The sequence below is a fragment of the Amblyraja radiata genome, chromosome 37, assembly GCF_010909765.2.
Source record: "Amblyraja radiata isolate CabotCenter1 chromosome 37, sAmbRad1.1.pri, whole genome shotgun sequence".
NCBI lineage: Eukaryota > Metazoa > Chordata > Chondrichthyes > Rajiformes > Rajidae > Amblyraja > Amblyraja radiata.
Window position 1 is genome coordinate 4,382,565 of NC_045992.1, and position 18,371 is coordinate 4,400,935.

At 44.0% G+C, this 18,371-nt stretch overlaps 1 protein-coding gene and 1 long non-coding RNA gene across 2 annotated transcripts in view; both read right to left on the reverse strand.

The window, feature by feature from the left end:
• Window positions 1-18,371, reverse strand: part of lrmda (leucine rich melanocyte differentiation associated) — a 645,680-nt gene that overhangs the window by 89,418 nt on the left and 537,891 nt on the right. The gene's annotated exons all lie outside the window — the stretch shown is intronic.
• Window positions 1,666-18,287, reverse strand: LOC116966345. The gene is made up of 3 exons (XR_004410000.1): window positions 18,246-18,287; window positions 9,983-9,985; window positions 1,666-1,677 (listed from the first exon to the last, which is right to left on the reverse strand). It is a non-coding gene; the product is annotated as an uncharacterized LOC116966345 (long non-coding RNA).

Sequence of the window (18,371 nt, forward strand, 5' to 3'; positions counted from 1 at the left end):
TTGGCTTGAATGGCCTCATTCAGCTCGTAACACTTATGAACATGAGCAGGTCAGGTAGCATGTCCAGAGAAAAGGAATAGATGATGTTTTGGGATAAGACACACCTTTAGACTAAGAGTTAGGGGCGAGGGAAACTAGAGGAATGGTTCAGACAATGTACAGTACAAATCAGAGCCGGCATCCATGATTCAAGATAGTTGGAGCCCAACAATGGTCCTTCGTTGACTGTGCAAGAGGTGATATTGAAGGCATATATACAGTGAAACTAGCAAGTCGACTAGGGTGGGAGAGGGACCGAGAGAGAGGGAGAGAATGCAAAGGTTACTTGAAAATAGAGATATCAATAGTGCAGCTTGGACAACATTGTGGAGGCATGCCGCTGCTGTTAGATACAGTAGTATCAGTGGAAACTTGATTCGCTTCCATACCATCCAGCTGCACACCAATATAAAGGAAAAGATGACTGAGACAGTTCCTAAGCATTAGAACGGAGACGAGGAAACACTTTTTCTCACAGAGTTGTGAGTCTGTGGAATTCTCTGCCTGTGAGGGCGGTGGAGGCAGGTTCTCTGGATGCTTTCAAGAGAGAGCTAGATAGGGCTCTTACAAATAGCAGTCAGGGGATATGGGGAGAAGGCAGGAATGGGGTACTGATTGGGGATGATCAGCCATGATCACATTGAATGGTGGTGCTGGCTCGAAGGGCCAAATGGCCTACTCCTGCACCTATTGTTTATAAGGTTCCCTCAAGCAATGAAGGCTCAATTTCAGCACGAGTTTTATTCAATACACGTTATGGAATGGATGACGTTTCATGACGAGATCCTTCTTCAGACCAAATAGCAGAATTACCTGCATACAGTACAACAAATCTGAAAATTCCCCATCACAATATCAACTCTTTGGGCTTGTGCCTTCTATTTGCGTTGGATTATTGCCATAATGAATAGTATACCATTCTCCGAGCATAGAAATACCTCCTTCCATATAAAATGTAATTTGCTCTGGGTTTTCAAAGCAACGATATTTCACTTGCGGCATTGTTATACAGCAACACATCCCTTCCATAAATCTGGAACTATTCTACATCCACAACCTTTCTAAATGGGCCATAAAACTCTTCGCAATGTTCTTAAAAAGACATGAAAGACTCTGGAGAAGTGATATTTATTTTCTTACACTTTCCCTCAAAACATGGGGGCTGCAGAGTGTCGCAGTTGCTGCATTACAACACCAGGGTCACGAGTTAGTTGCTGACTACGGGTGTTAGGACAGAGTTTGTACGTTCTCCCTGTGACCACACAGGTTTTCTCCGGATGCTTTGATTTCCACATTCCAAAAACGTGCAGGTTTTTAGGTTGATTGGCTTCCGTTAATTGTCCCGTAGTGCGTCGTGTCTGGATAATCATTGGTCGGCATGGATTCGGTGGGCCGAAGGGCCTGTATCCATGCGGCATCTCCAAACATGCCTCCTCTCCTGCTCAATGGCATTAAACCTGTTAAGGGGCTGTCCCACTGTACGAGCTAATTCAAGAGTTCTCCCGAGCTTCCTCTGATTCGAACTCGGAGAATTATGGTAATGGCCGCTCGTAGGTACTCGGGGCTCTCGTGGACATTTTTCAACATGTTGAAAAATCTTCACGAGTCTTCCCGAGCTTACCGCATTTTCCCGAGTACCTGCCGTTAACGTTACGAGCCACTAAGAGACGTCCCCGAGCTCAGACGTACCCGCTACGTACATTCTACGTACTTACCACGAGTTCGATTTTTTTTTTTAACTCGGGGGAGCTTGAATGAACTCGTACAGTGGGACAAGCCCTTTACAATTGCTTGTAGATGCAGGAATCTTTGCAGGGAAGGTCAGTACAGAGCTGGGCAAAATAAACTCAACTCACCTACAGCCTTTCCACACCTTCATATTCCGTACAAGCGACAAGCATGTGCGCAGAGAAAAGCTGGTGTTTGTAGGAAGATCTTGCAAGGATATGAAGGGAGATGATCAACAGCCCGTCAGCACAAAGACATCAAAAAATGGAAAGGAGGAAGAAAGTTGTCAGGGAACGGGATGGATCTTTTACAGCACTGTAGGAGTTGGCTGTCTTCCGATATTCAGCATATTTGAAATACTTCCTTTTATTCTTCCGTCAAATCTTTTCATTTGCAACTCACAGTGCATCTCTTCTAAAATTAATTTCTTTGCATCCGAGACAGTTTGGTGAACGTGCACACACACACACACACACTGAAGCACCTTCCTGTCGAAGACTCACTCATGCCAATGGGACACCTTATTTTGCCAGGAGAAGTCACATAAAGGAGGGTATTCGGCATTGGAGGAGGTGCTGGGATGGAAATCATCCTTCCCCAAAGGAAGATCAATTAGTTGAGGAACATGTAGACCAGTGTGGCAAGGCACAATCCTTAAATATGTATGTAGGAAGGAACTGCAGATGTTGTGCTGGAGGGGAGAGTAGACTCTGGGATGGATGTGCTTGAGAGGCGTATGAGACACAAGGTGCAGGTCATCCTGAAAATCCCCGGGCATCCCCTCCATATAATTCTGGAGAGTCAAAAGAGCACTCGGAACAACAACCTGCTCCTCTCCCTGCCCTGTAGAACGGAGCGGTTCAGGAGATCCTTCACCCCTGCAGCCATTAGATTTTATCATTCGGACCGCTAGGCTGTAGGGGGATGCATTTTGCAATTTTTAATTTTTAACTGTTAATTATTGGTCTTTTTAAGTATTTATTGCTCTCAGGTAGTGTCCACATTGTATTCTATGTATTTTCTGTCTGCGTTCATTTTGAATCTGTGGGTTTGTTGGTTGGGGGCTTCTGGACATCTGAATTTCCCTGAGGGGATCAATAAAGTATTTATTATTATTATTATCAAAACTGATGATAGACACAAAAAACTGGAGTAACTCAGCGGGCCAGGCAGCATCTCTGGAGATAAGGAATGGGTGATCTTTTGGGTTGAGACCCTTCTTCAGGCTAGTTAGGGATATGGGGAATGAGAAACAAGTGAGGCTACCTGCATCTCATATTTCACTTGGACAACTTACAGCCCAGTGGTATGAATATTGATTTCTCGAGCTTCAAGTAACCCGGTATTCTCTCTCTCTCTCTCTCTCTCTCTCTCTCTCTCTCTCTCTATCACTCCCCCACCCAAGCCACACCAGCTTCTCATTTTCACCCAACAAACAACTAACAATGGCCCGTCTCCTCAATCATTGTTACCGTTTTTGCATATCTTTCATTCATTGTTCTTTATCTCTCTACATCATTGCCTAGATCTCTCGTTTCCCTTATCACTAACTGGTCTGAAGAAGGGCCTCGACCTGAAACACCACCCATTCCTCCTCTCCAGAGATGTTGCCTGACCCGCTGAGTTACTCCAGCATTTTGTGACAATCCTTAAAAACATTACACTGTGTGAGATGCATTGATCTAGTGCGTGATCAATCTCATAGGGCGTTCTAAGTTCGGGGGGAAATAAACACAATCCCCACTCAGTTGAAGATAAGTTGCTTTCACTGCAATGGGAGGAAAGCTTTCTATTTGGTGGTGTGTCTTCAATTGTGTATTTTACAAATAAATTCCCATTTGCAATTATCATACGAGTCCCTAGAGTCAAACATACAGTAACAGGTCCCTTTGACCTACCATGTCTATACTGACCATCAAGTAGCCATCTCTACTGATCCAATTTGGCCCATTGCTGACTATACTTCAGCGTATCTTGTGCCTGTCCAGATTCCTAAGCATTCTGAGAGTACTCATAACACAACCTTCTCTGGTCGTGCATTGCAAATTTTAACCACCCTCTAGCTGAAAAAAATCTTCCTTTGATCCCCTCAAAACATTTTTCTCCTCATCTGAAAGCTTTGCCTTTAGGTCTTAGGCACCTCCAGCAAAGGGAAGAAGACATGGCACAGATCTGAAGTTCTGCTGAGGGGCAAGTCTAAGAGGCATCTTTTTGTTAATAAACTCCTCGGAGGAAGTCACCGAGGATTCTCTGTCCCACGGCCCACGTTGCTGACCACCCAGCTTCACTACCGCCCTCTTTCCTCAGTTTATGTTAGATGATCACCGGTCTTCCTGCTCGGAAGCCAGAATAAGCGACAAGAACCATCGGCGAGCCCCTGGCTGGATTGCACTATTAGGCTCCCTCACCCCGAGCGATCTTCACATTGGAAAGCGGGCTTGAGGATTTCAATGGTCTGCCAATCTCCTTCCTCAAGCATCACCCATGGCGTCATTATTGCTGCTTTCAGTCTCAGTGCTTGGATGACAACAGGAAGTCATTAGGCAATGCTGCTCCATGTATCTCTGGTCTGCCATCAACCACTCTGTCACACTCAACTGGCTGATCAGGGTTGCCTGGGGATAAAGATTGCTGGAGAGCTCACATTGACATGTAGAATGATTGGCTTGGCACCACATGAGTGTTCAAAGCACTAAATCATGGGGGTTTATTTTCCAATTCAAGAAGTGTCCATTATCATATCAATGAGTCCCTCCACTGCAAGAGAATGCACACACTCCAAGTAGCTCACTCAACCACGACTAATTGGTCATAACCTATTGATCATGAAGCCACGCCACATCTCACTGCCAGGCTGTGCAGGACTCACTCAAGGCGCACAGCTAAGGGTCACTGTAGGGTCACAGGAAGGAAAGCAAGGATGAGCTTTGACAACGGGCTTCCAACCATTCACTTCCCTTGTGGGAACCTGTACCATTCCTCTCTTCAAGTCTGTCAATAGCTTCACATGGAAATATAGAAAAATAGGTGCAGGAGTAAGCCATTCGGAAGCCATCGGAACATCCAAAACCAGCACCCTGTTCCTGATTTCTCCCCATATCGCTTGATTCCGTTAGCCCTAAGAGCTAAATTAACTCTTTCTTGCAGTCATCGTCCCCATACCTCAGCAATTTCCTCCGGCCACATAAACCCCCAAAATAACTGCTCTTCTCCACTACTGGCCTCCCCAGAATTAACCACTCCACAAGAGATAACTGTGCTTCCCAGCTGTCTGGGCCCCAAGTTCTGGAATTCTCTCCTCAATCAGTCTGATCATTTTACGATGCGATAGAACTTTATTTATCCCAGGTGGGAAATTGATCTGCCAACAATCATAAAAGCAACCGCCAACAATCTAATCTTAGTTGAGTCGAGTTTATTGTCATGTGTACCAAGGTGCAGCAAAAAGCACCTGTTTTGCGCGCTATCAAGTCAGCGGGAAGACTACAATTGAGCCGTACACAGTGTACAGGTACATGATAAAGAGAATGGGGTGGGAGATAGCAACCTTCACGTGGTCCACCCTGTTTCAACGAATGCAATCAACCTGGTGTGCACAATCAAATAGAACAAGTTGTCCTACAACTTTAGGCTGTGCACGCCATACGCAAGAAGAAGAAGATAAAAAGAATAACATTTAGTGTAAGATAAAGTCCAATAAAGTATGATTAAAGATCATCCAAGGGTCTCCACTGGGGTAGATGGTAGCTCAGAACTGCTCTCTAGATGGTGATAGGGTGGTTCGGTTGCCTGACAACAGCTGGGAGGAAACTTTCCCTCAATCTGGAGGAATGCATTTTCACACCTCTGTTCCTCTAGTTATAGAGAGATGCAGGATAGGAATGTCCTGTCAATCTACCAATAAACCAGTATTTATACTAACCCCGTTTTTTATTCTCTCTGCATTCTCCTCAGCTTTGCCCACCTACATACTCGGGGCAAGTTACCGAAGGCCATTTAACCTACTGACCTGCAAGTCTTTGGGACATGGGAGGAAACCTACACCGTCACTGGGAAAACATGCAAACTACACAAAGATTATACCTGAGGTCAGAGCTGAACCTGGGGTATAGAAAGGATGAGGAGCCACATGGAAGGGGAGTTTAAAACTAGGCCAAATAGATTTAAGATGAGAAGGGAAAGATTTCAAAGAATCCCGAGTGAGTAACATTGTCGCATGGGTGGCAGGGCGTGGTGCATATATGGAACAAGTTGCAACAGGAAGTGATCGAGGAGCTACAATGACAACTTAAGACACTTGAGCCAGGCACAGGCAAGTGGGACTAGGTGGGTTGGGCAACTTGGTTAGCAGGGACAAGTTGGGCCGAGCAGCCTGTTTCCATCCTCTATAGCTCTATGATTCTGGCACAGCTATTCAAAGGCTCTATGAGCTGCGCCACGGTGCCTTCTAACCTCTTGAAGATGCTCTAAGATCCTCTTCCCCCAATCAAGATTATGCCTGTCTCCCAATAATGGTATTGCTCCATCCTCAGAATGTTATCCCGTGTTATCCTGAAATGAGTGATTCACTTTTTGACATCTCAAGGCCTTTCCACCACCCACATGGCACGTCAGGAGTGTGATGGATTGAATACTCTTCACTTGTCTGGATGCGGCACCACTCTTAAGGGGCTGTCCCACTTGGGCGACCTAATCCGCGAGTTCTGGCGAGTTTGTCCTCGACTCATAATAATAATGGATGGGATTTATATAGCGCCTTTCTAATACTCAAGGCGCTTTACATCGCATTATTCATTCACTCCTCAGTCACACTCGGTGGTGGTAAGCTACTTCTGTAGCCACAGCTGCCCTGGGGCAGACTGACGGAAGCGTGGCTGCCAATCTGCGCCTACGGCCCCTCCGACCACCACCAATCACTCACACACATTCACACACATTCACACACAGGCAAAGGTACTCACAGCATGGTCAACACAAGGTCGTAGGAGATCTTTGTAACTCTCCTTCATGCTCGAGAGTGGTCTCCGTGTATTTGAGTCCTCAGCTAGGTCACGGCGTATCTTTCAACATGCTGAAAAATGCCCGCGAGTAAAAAAAAAAGGTCGCCATGGAAAAAAATCGATACTTTTTTACTCGTAGGTTTAGTCGTAGTAGGTCGTCATGTTAGTCATAGGTAATCGAGGGTAGGCGAAGGTGGTCGTAGATAGTCTTCATCATAGTCGAAGGGAGGTCGAAGGAGGTCGTCTTCACTCTCCACTATTCGGTGTCCAATTTTCCCGAAGTTAGTCGTAGCTAGTCTTCAACATAGTCAAAAGAGGTCTTCAACATATCATTTTTTCAAACTCTCCTAAACCCTTCTAAACTCGCCAGTTAGGTTGCCCAAGTGGGGTTACGGCAGCACAGTGGCACAGCGGCAGAGACCCAGGTTTGATCCCGACCGCAGGTGCTGTCTGTGCAGAGTTTGTACGTTCTCTCCATGACGGCGTGGGTTTTCTCCGGGTGCCCCGTTTTTCCCCACACTCCAAAGGCGTGCAGGTTTGCAGGTTAATTGGCTTCGGTAAAACTGGTAAAGTGTCCCTAGTGTGGGGAGGATAGTGTTAGTGTGCGGGGATTGCTGGTCGGCGCGGACTCAGTGGGCTGAAGGGCCTGGTTCCGTGCTGCGTCTTGATACTAAACTACTTACTTCTGTTTCCTTGGCACCACCTTCTAACCCTGTCTGCTCTATCACCCAAAAAAGACTATAGCTGCATGCAAACCGCATCACCCGTAGGTTCCCCTCCTGGTCATACACCACCCTGACTTGCACCATTGTGCCTTCATCATCATCATCAAGTCTGAATCAATGGAGCTCTCTCTCCAACAGCCTCTGGATTGCATTCACCAGACGGACCAAAGCAAATCGCTCACAATCCCTTTCTCAGAGGAAATTAGGGATTGCGTTAAGAGACAATAGCCAGACTCAGTAAAGAAGAGTAACTGTGTTTTTATGTATCAGACTTTAGACAGGAAACTAAGAAAGAGATCTTGTCACAGAAAATTGTGAATTTAACTCTGGATTGAATTTGTTGCTTCAGTTTGCCAACATAAACGAGGGCCCAATTTGGAAGCTTGCCCCTCAATGGATGTTGTGTGTCACAATCACTTTGTGACTTGAACAGTATATGGATCCTCGGGATTCTTTCATCTTTAGTTGCCGAGAGGGTGGTTTTGATTAGAGCAAGGAATGATGAACACTGCGACCATCAATCCTGATTAGAGCCCCCCCCCCCCCCCTTGTTCCTTCCCCCCCCCCCCCCCCAGCTGTTCTTTGAGAAGTCAGGGGAGAGATTCATTTGATGTCACTGCTCTACGAACTGGGTCGGAGGTTAACAGAAGGTCAGGCAATGACAGAAGCCGACAACGTTATGCCCTGTTGTCTTCAGGGACTCCAACAGGTGGCATGACATCACCACACTTTCAAGAGTATGGATCAATGCTGGCTTCATTTAAACGCAAAAGAGTGTAAAATACTTTTATACACACTTGACTCCCCCAAAACAATTCAAATCCCCTTTGGCTCATTTCTAGATCAAACGAAGGAACCGCATTCACAAGTAGAGAGGCCGGTATTTTGCTGGGGAGAAAAGCTCACATCTCTAAATGGATTTTAAATTAAAGAAATGTGTATGGGACAAGTTTAGCTGCATCACATGCGAATTCTATCCTGTGTGTGAAATCATCAGATGTTTATCTTGAACCTTCAATGTTTGTTCTTGTTAACTGTTCTCATATCCTCTCAGCATTTGGCTTTAATATCTTAAATGCTTTTCTAAGCCAACTTCTGTCTGCCCTGACTAATTTCCTCTCTAGCTGAGAGATCAGAGGCTTTCTTCACCGCCGTTCCCTTGCACCGGTGAAACCCCTCGTAATCCTGCTGCTTGTCCACAATTAATCTTTCCAGTTGCCACATTATTAACACTACCACCCACAGACTGAGAATGCTTGAGCTCCACTGGACATTCACTCCTGTGGGACAGGCAGGAACGTCAATCACGCTCTGGTTAAAATGCTCCCTGCTGTCAACATCAGAGATTTCATTCCCTTCCGACCGCTGATCAAACATTTATTTCCTGGAAGATTAATTCACAATCCCACCCATTTCCTCCCTTAGCCTCTCTCCTTTTAAGTTTATTCAATGACCCATCCTGCAACGAAGGAAGAGGCTCTGGAACACTTTAAAAATTGAGCAAAGCAAAATAGGAATCCCATGTGCTGTAAAATTTATTTTCCCTTTAAAGCTGATCAGATTAGGCATGACCAACAAGGGTTCTCTTTGATCATATGCTGTAGAAGTTCACACAAAAAAATAATCACAAGACAAGGCTGATTTGGTTGACAGGACTACAGTAAACCTCCTTACAACCTAATCGATTTTGCTTTGATATCTTTTTGTCATTCCTTTCTCAATTGGCACTAAGGCACTTTGCAAACCACAAAAAGCTAACCTGCCGAGACCCATCTATCTACCTTGTCATTCATCATCCTCTTTGAAAGCATTATGCAGCAATGTGGATAACATCACTTGCTCATTTAGAGAGTACTCTTCTCTCTAACCTTGCGCCAAAAGGCATCAGATGTTTGCCAAAAATGCATAGACATAAAAAGATCCTTTTAATTAATTCAGAAGGACATCTTGCCACACCTTAATGTGAGCAGAAGAGGGTGCTGCAAGCAGCAACTTGTATCTCAGATGTTTGGCTAGATTATCTAAAGCAAGTGGACCTTGTGGTCACCTCATTCCTGCACCTCCCAGTAACCTTGCCACATGCGTGTCAAAGATGGTTGCTAGGTGTTAGTTTGTCCTTTGTTGCTTTGTAAGGAATTTAAGACATTATTACAAAATGCATATGACAGCAGCTTGGATTGATGGCACCTTAAATATAGAAAAATATCCCAAGGCGGTTGATTGAAACATTGAGCAAATTTGACACCAATCCATTTAAAGAGGCATTAATCTGAATGATCAAAAGCTTGATCAAAGAGGTAGATTTAATGGAGTGACATAAAGGATGAGAAAACGCCAAGGGATATGAAGGGAGAATTCCAGAACTGTGGGTTGAGTCAGTTGATGGCTCACCCATTAACGTCAGAACTTTATAAAAAACAGAATGTGTTTCGAAGTCATCATGCAATAATCACATGTAATATTATGCATTTAGAAGAAAGAGACTGAAACATACTTACTTTCAAAAGACTCATTCATATTAGGGATATCATTATTTAAATGCGGTAACCAGATTATAACAAGTTCCAAAGTCACACAGAAGACCTCAGCAAAGTCAAAGTCAAATGTGCAGTGAAATTAATTTGGAGTTTCATGCCATGTGCGTTGGCTCGCAGAAGATCTTCAGTCCATGTGGCTGTGTGGTGTTGCAATCGTCACCCCAAACTCAGAGCATCGAATAGTTGAAGGTTTCCAACTGAGACATAAGGAACTGCAGGTGCTGGAACCTTGAGAAAACTACAAAGTGCCGGAGTAACTCAACGAGTTTAGTTTAGAAATACAGTGTGGAAACAGGCCCTTCGGCCCACCGAGCCCACGCCTTCTAGCAATCACGTCTACACTAATTCTACCCTACACGCTAGGGACAATTTACAGAAGGCAATTTACCTACTAACCTGCACATCTTTGGAATGTGGGAGGTAATCAGAGCACCCGTGGAAAACCCACCCACGTCACAGGGAGCATGTACAAACTTCGTACAGACAGCACCCATAGTCAGGAGCCAGCCCGGGTCTCTGGCGCTGTAATGCAACAACTCTACTGCTGTGCCACCCTATGGATGAATGGATAGTAGACATTTTTCCAGACTCCCTTCACAGATGCTGCCTGAACCATCGAGCTAGTTCAGCACTCTGTGTTCTACTAACTGGATCCATGCTGTCAGGTGTTACCACACCCTCTCCCAATGATGTGCCTCTATTATGTAGCAATACAACTGCTGCCTCACCTCACCAGCAGCCTGAGTTCGATCCTGACCTCAAGTGTTGTCTATATGGAGTTTGCACATTCTCCCTATGGCCATGTGTGTTTATCCCTCATGCTCCAGTTTCCTCTTTCTGCAATCGAAAGATGTGCATGTTACTTGGCCACTGTAAATTGCCCTTATTGTGCATAGAACTGGTCAAACTGGGGGCAGGGAGGGCAAAGGACTCTGGGGAGTAGAAACATGGACTGGGATAGAATTTGTGTATATATAATGGGAGGTTGATACAAATGCAGTGAGCCGAATGGCCTGTTTTCCATGCTGTGGTGCTGTCTGATATATAACGTGATAGTATGTGACAAAAGGAATCAAAAAAGAGTTATGCGCATATGTCATGGTGGCTGTTGTGGGCAAGTTGGGCCGAAGGGCCTCTTTCCACACTGCATCACTATGATTCTATGAAAGAAAGTTGCAGAGGCACAAGAAAAATGGAAATGAATGGGGTTGTTTCCATGCGAGTCAGCATGGATTTGATGGGCTGAATGATCTTTTTCTGTTTGAAGAAGAAACATTTTCTGTCCGTTCCCTCCACAGATGACGCCTGACCCACTGAGTTCGTCCAGCCTCCAACTTCAAGATTCCAGCATCTGCAGTTTCATGTGTCCCAACCCGTTTCTGTGTTGGTTATTTTGTAATTTTATCTGACTGCCAGTGTGTTTTGTGGAGGCCATTGTATTTCCAGTTACTGATGTCTTCTCTATTTGTGCTTTGCTTTCGAGCTCTTTAAAAAAAAAAAGTTTTCCTATACTCGTGTCCTTTCAGCTGTTTCCTTTCTACATGTCAACCTTATATTCTGAGTCAACCGTGTTACTCATCTTCCATTTGCATCTGTCCCAATTTCTCTTCAGTGTCAGCTCTCAATTCTGTTTATTGAAGCTGTCTTCTATTAATAGTGGGTTTCAGAACGCATAATGCATGCCGATGAGCAATATTACACATGTACTCGATGTAAAACATTCAGATGTACAACATTATATTCCAACTCTTCCAAGTAACTCCGATGAGATCAGAGACTTGCAGTTTTTGGCACAAATGTATAGTCTTCTACTCTGATACAGCATGCACTAGGAAATCTTTCACCAACTGTCTGATGGATTCATGGCAAACAAGAGGTCTGATGAGCAGCTTTAAAGGGCAAGCTCACACTGAAACAAATTGGCCCAAGTTGTTCAGCCCAATATTTCATTTAGAAGAACAGTATGGTTGGCCTTTTACACGTATTATGCCATTTTGCGGCACAAATCAAATGCAAATACATGTTTAAGAAAGAACTGCAGATGCTGGAAAAATCCAGAAGGAATAGGCGACGTTTCGGGTCGAGACCCTTCTTCAGACTGATGCTGAAGAAGGGTCTGGACCTGAAACGTCACCTATTCCTTCTCTCCATAGATGCTGCCTCACCCACTGAGTTCCTCCAGCATTTTTGTCTAAATGCAAATACATGCTTCTCGCCAATCAAGGAAGAGTCACATTTCAAAAGTAAATGATGAACTATGAATAAAACAAAAATCAAACACATTTGATAAAAGATTTGAAATTCACCAGTTAAAATAAGTTATCGAGTAATTATTTCATTTGTGATTGTCCAAGTTTGCTTCTTTGATAAATCTGTAAATCTATGATCTCTGGAGCCCAATGACTACAGCTACAGAGGCACTGAAATTTTGGTGGAAATGTGTATTACTCTTTACAGGTACAGGAATCAAATGAAAAATCACAATCAGTGCATTTTCCTTTTCCTCTCAATAAAAACTGAATTTGTAGCCTACAACGCCCAAAGTCTCTCCACCAAATGGGCCATGCCCTCTTCTCCTCCGGCCATCTGGCAGGTGGTGCAGAAACCTGAAGTCCCACACTACCAGGTTCAGCAACTTCAGGTTCCAATCCTCCAACTATCTGTTTTCTGGCTCATACATGGACTAGAGGGTGTGAGCTATAGGGAGAGGTTGAGTCTCTATTCCATGGAGCGCAGGAGGACGAGGGGAAATCTTATGGAGGTATACAAAATCATGAAAGGAATAGATCGGGTGGATGCACAGTCTTTTGCCCAGAGTAGGGGAATTGAGGACCAGAGGATATAGGTTCTAGATGAAGGGGAAAAGATTTAATAGGAATCTGAGGGGTAACTGCTTCACACAAAGGGTGGTGGGAGTATGGAACAAGCTGCCAGAAGAGGTAGTCGAGGTTGGGACTATCTCATCGTTTAAAAAAACTATTAGCCAGGTACATGGATAGGACAGGAGGGATATGGACCAAGCGCAGGCAAATCGGACTAATGTAGCTGGGACATTGTTGGCCAGAGTGGGCAAGTTGGGCCGAAGGGCCTGTTCCCACACTATATCACTCTATGACTCCAACGGTGACAAGATGTTAATAAACCATCGTTGGTTGTAAAACATGCACATGGAAACCATCTAAGCTACAGTATGTATGAGACGAGGCAGAAATGAATGTATTTTTCCTTTTTGACATATGTGATGCCTACTTAGCTTCAATCTGTATAGATGCCAATCCCCATTCAATTACATTCAGTTCTACAGTGAAGGACAGCACATGATTCATACTGGAACAAACAAGTATCAAGGATGCTGGAGGAAACAGATGATGCAAATTGCAAAATAAAAAGACAAACTTTAAAAAAGAAAATAGACAATCTAATCATCTATATTTTTCAATGCTGGAGAAACTCAGCGGGTGAGGCAGCATCTATGGAGCGAAGGAATAGGCGACGTTTCGGGTCGAGACTCTTCAGGAGTCTCGACCCGAAACATCGCCTATTCCTTCGCTCCATAGATGCTGCCTCACCCGCTGAGTTTCTCCAGCATTTTTGTCTACCTTCGATTTTTCCAGCATCTGCAGTTAACATAAAAAATAGGTGCAGGAAGAGGCCATTCGGCTCTTCGAGCCAGCACCGCCATTCATTGTGATCATGGCTGATCGTCCCCAATCAATAACCCGTGCCTGCCTTCTCCCCTTTCTTAAATATCAATATTTTTCTATTACTTTACCATTTTCCCCCCAAAGTTCTTCACATAAAATCTACAGGTTTTAAATTAAACTTTTACTTTTTTTTCTGATGCATGTACGTTCTGACATTAAAGCTGAGCCACCAAGAGGGCGAGGAACTAACTTGCCCACACAATGGTCAGCTCGTGTGATCCTTGGACAGATATGGCAGGGCTGTCAACCTGAGTTAACATGAATAGACCAATGGCACTTTAGTAATTAACACCATAACCAAACCTTTAGGTGATGTAACATCAGAAAGAGTCCATTTAAGGGTGCAGTAGTGGAGTTGCTACCTTACAGCGCTAGAGTCATGAGTTCGATTCTGACTGTGGGTGCTGTCTGTACAGAGCTTGTACGCTCTCCCCATAACCACGTGGGTTTTCCCCAGGTGCTCCGGTTTCCTCCCACAGTCAAAAGTTTACAGGTTTGTAGGTGGTCGGTAAAAACTGTAAATTGTTCCCAGTGTGTAGGATAGTGCTAGTATACGGGGATCACTGGTCGGCGCGGACTCGGTGGGCTAAAGGGCCTGTTTGCGTGCTGTACCTCTAAACTGAACTCAAGGTTTCATCAGAAGACAGGCCAACTGCTTGTGGAGTTTAATCACAGGTTGTTTTTCGAGCTTTGATTAAATTTCAATTCAACGGGCAAAAACAGAGGACGAATTTAGGCAGGGAAAACCTCGGATTAGATTGGTCCTTGCCAAGAAAACTATTTTATAAACTTGTTTTGAAGATGAGCGTTGGAGTTATGGTCCTGAAACTCTTACACTTGTTAGCTGCCCAAAGCCCCCTGTAGCTCAACCAGCTGCTATTTAGAGCAAGCATTGTCTGTACAGGATGTGGTGCCTTGTGGACACAGGATCAGTTAAAAACTTTGCTGTGATGGCAACTGCAATGTGTCTGTGCAGTGTTTTGGGCGTTGGTTTAAATTCAGAGTCTTGTGATCATTTTTCTTTAAATTTACAACTTTATTGACTCTTGCACGATGCATTGATTGTGTTTGGTGTTCTAAACAGAGCTGCCAAGAGGCAAAATCGACCACGAGGAGAACACATAGGGTGAGCGCACAGTCTTTTACCCTGGATAAGTGAATCAAAATCAAGACAAAATATGTTTAAGGTGAGAGGGGCAAGTTTCAATACAAACCTGAAGGGCAACTTTTTCCACTCAGAGGGTGGTAAGCATATGGAACGAGCTGCCAGAGGAAGTATTTGAAGCAGATACCATAACAGCATTTAAAATACATTTTGACAGATACATGGATAGGAAAAGTTGAGATGGATATAGGCCAAACATTTAGCAAATGGGGCAACTTGGTCAGCATGACGAGATGGGGTGAAGGGCCTGTTTCCGTCCTATATGACTATGTCTGTGGAAACCCAGCAGTACAAGCTCACCAACTCCAACATAGAGATGGACTAAGTTGCCAAATCTGTGAGTGGGTCCCCAGCCCGGGAAGACTGATGTAAAATGCTGTGCTTGAGGTACTCACGTCCACTATTTTGGGGTGTTCAATAGACAATAGGTGCAGGAGTAGGCCATTCGGCCCTTCGAGCCAGCACCACCATTCAATGTGATCATGGCTGATCATCCCCAATCGGTACCCCATTCCTGCCTTCTCACCGTATCCCCTGACTCCGCTAGAAAATCAATGTAGTTCAGAATATAGAATTATACCTACAGAGACAGAACAGACTGAAAAAAAATTGCAAGGGATGCAACAAGGTGGATTTTAAGATCAGGAATACATAGAGTCATAGTCATAGAGAAATCTCCAAATAAAAATGAACGAATGTTTCCATTTATTTTAAATCCATTGTGTAGCATGCCAGATCAAATGGTAGATTAAGGCAACACGGTTGAACAACAGTGTGCCATTGAATTTGCGTGTCTGCTGAACAAAATAGAAGAGGAAATACACAATTCGGAGTTTGGATGGGATTCTCAAAAACTGTTCAATGGGGATATCAACATCCACTCCTGGCACTGGCAGTGCGATCTAAAAGGCTTTGATCACATGAATTAAGAGAAGGAAAAGGCCACTCTGCCCCTCAAGTCTGTTCTGTCATTCATAGAGTCATAGAGTGATGCAGTGTGTAAACAGGCCCTTCGGCCCAACTCGCCCACACCAGCCAACAATGTCCAAGCTACACTAGTCCCACTTGCCTGCGCTTGGTTCATATCCCTCCAAACCTGTCCTCAGCTTATGAGAGGACAGTTCAAGTGTTTGACAAACAGCATCAAAGAAGCTGCCCTTGTTGACTTGTGGCACATGCTTTCAAGCTATTGAATGTTGTGCCTGATGGGAGAGGGGAGAATGATCAGGGTGTGAAATATAGATGGAGCCAATGGGGAACGAAGGCTGGTTTGCATAATGGACCACCCTTTACACTAATGCTACATGCATCTGATTCTTAACAAAAACTAAATATATGTAAAGCTTGATTGTAATCATGTATAGTCTTTTCTCTGACCAGATAATGCGCAACAAAAATGTTTTTCGCTGTACCTCGGGACACGTGACAATAATAAATAAAACTCCATTAAACTATTTATGACTCACGAGTCATAGAGTCACACAGTGTAGAATCAGGCCCTTCTGGACAAGTTGGCCATTGTGGGCAAATTGGCCCACACCAGCCAACTTGTCCCATCAATTTGCCCACACCAGCCAACTTGTCCCATCTACACTTGTCCCATCTACCCGCCTTTGGGTGTTTATGCGTGCTATTTTTATGATATTTATTTTAGTTTATCTTTTTTTAAATATTTTACCTTGTATGTATTGTTAGCTTTTTAGAAATGTTTGAATGGTGCACTGACTGGCTGACATTTTACAATTTCGTTGTACATGGTTCATGTTACAATGACAATAAAGAAACTATTCTATTCTATTCTTTGGCCCATATCCCTCTAAATCGGTCCTTTCAACAAGTTTCTTAAATATGCCTCGACTACCTCCTCCGGCAGGTTGATCTATATTCCCATCACCCTCTGTGTGAAAAAGTTACTCCTCAGGTCTCTATTAAATATTTCCCCCCTCGCCTTCAACCTATGACCTAAAACCTATGCCCCGTGGCTTGGGGGAGAAAAATAAATCCAAGTTGGTCCATAATTTTGAACCTGTAACATCTTTGTCGTGGTGTGCTACAGAGATGCGATGTTGAGAGATTTTGCAAAGAAGGATAGTCTTCTACAGGTGAATCCATTATACTGCCTGGTGCTATTAAATCAAGCAGAGTATGATTAGAGCTCGAGCAATGCTTTGCTCCCAGATAACACACCAGTGTAATTGAATTCTGACAACATCCTTACAAAGTGATCTTGGCAAAAAACTATTATTTATGTGCTATCGTGACACTATCATTTCTGAATCTATGTTGGCCAGCAGTTGTCTCCTCAGCACATAAATTTTTCTCGGGTTCAAAAGCTTAGACCCTACCTCCAATTTTGAAGCCAGTGTTTACCGAGCTATCAGGTGTTCCCTGTGAACAAACAGCTACCTTCTTCGCCCCGGTAAGATGTCCCCTTTTTCATCTATCCAAGGCTTATCAAAAACACAATTTAATTACAGCTCCCAAAAGTGTAAACACAGCTTCTTTTTATCTTGTGATACATCTGGACAAGTAGACAATGTGCTAAAACAGAATAAATCTGCCCTGACAGTCACTTCAAAGGGTTCAGCCAAGGGCTTGCAGCTACTTAATGCAATGGAATGTTGTTGCTAGGCATCAGCTTGCAACCTATCAGCCTTATAAAGAAGAGTTTTTTTTCCAGTGGTTTGATAAAAGTGAGAGAATGGGAACTAGGAAGTGAAAAAGACTTCAGAATCTTAAGAGATTTAGAAGCTTAAATCAAATAGTTCAGTGTTTTTTTCTGCTTTGTCACCAAATAAAGTTGCCGATTTCTACGGTGAAAGATAACTTGTCGATATTTTCCCTTTTGGGCTCCCTGTCACTTTTGAGGAGACATGGCTGCTTGTTAAAGCCATGTACTTACACGCACAATCATATGGGAGACAAGAGATGACAACTAATGTGCTTGGCCTGTGTAGCTGGAGAATGATGAGGGATGGGAATCTCGAGTCCCAACACTTAAAAGCCACTTTATCAGTTGAAAGATGAGCTAATGGGTTTAGAGCATCAGAATTCTAATGCGACAAACTAGTTATTTCGGAAAATGCTGCAACAATAACACATTTCATTTGTACAGCAGCAAAACAGCCTCAGGATGACTTAACGGCCTGTCCCACTGTAGGAGGTAATCCAAGAGTTCTCCCGAGTTTTCCCCGATTCGAACTCGGAGAATGTCCATAGGAGTTTGTCGATGTCTCGTAATGCTAACGGTAGCTACTCGGGAAATCTGGTAAACTCGTGACGTTTTTTCAACTGCAAAAAAATGCCCACGAGTAAAAAAAAATACTAGTGATGAAAAAATGTTTAACTTTTTACTCGTACGAACCGCTAGGAGACATCCACGTACTCCTACGGACATTCTCAGAGTTCGAATCAGGGGAAAACTCGGGAGAACTAGTGAATTACCTGGTACAGTGGGACAGGGGCTTTACGGG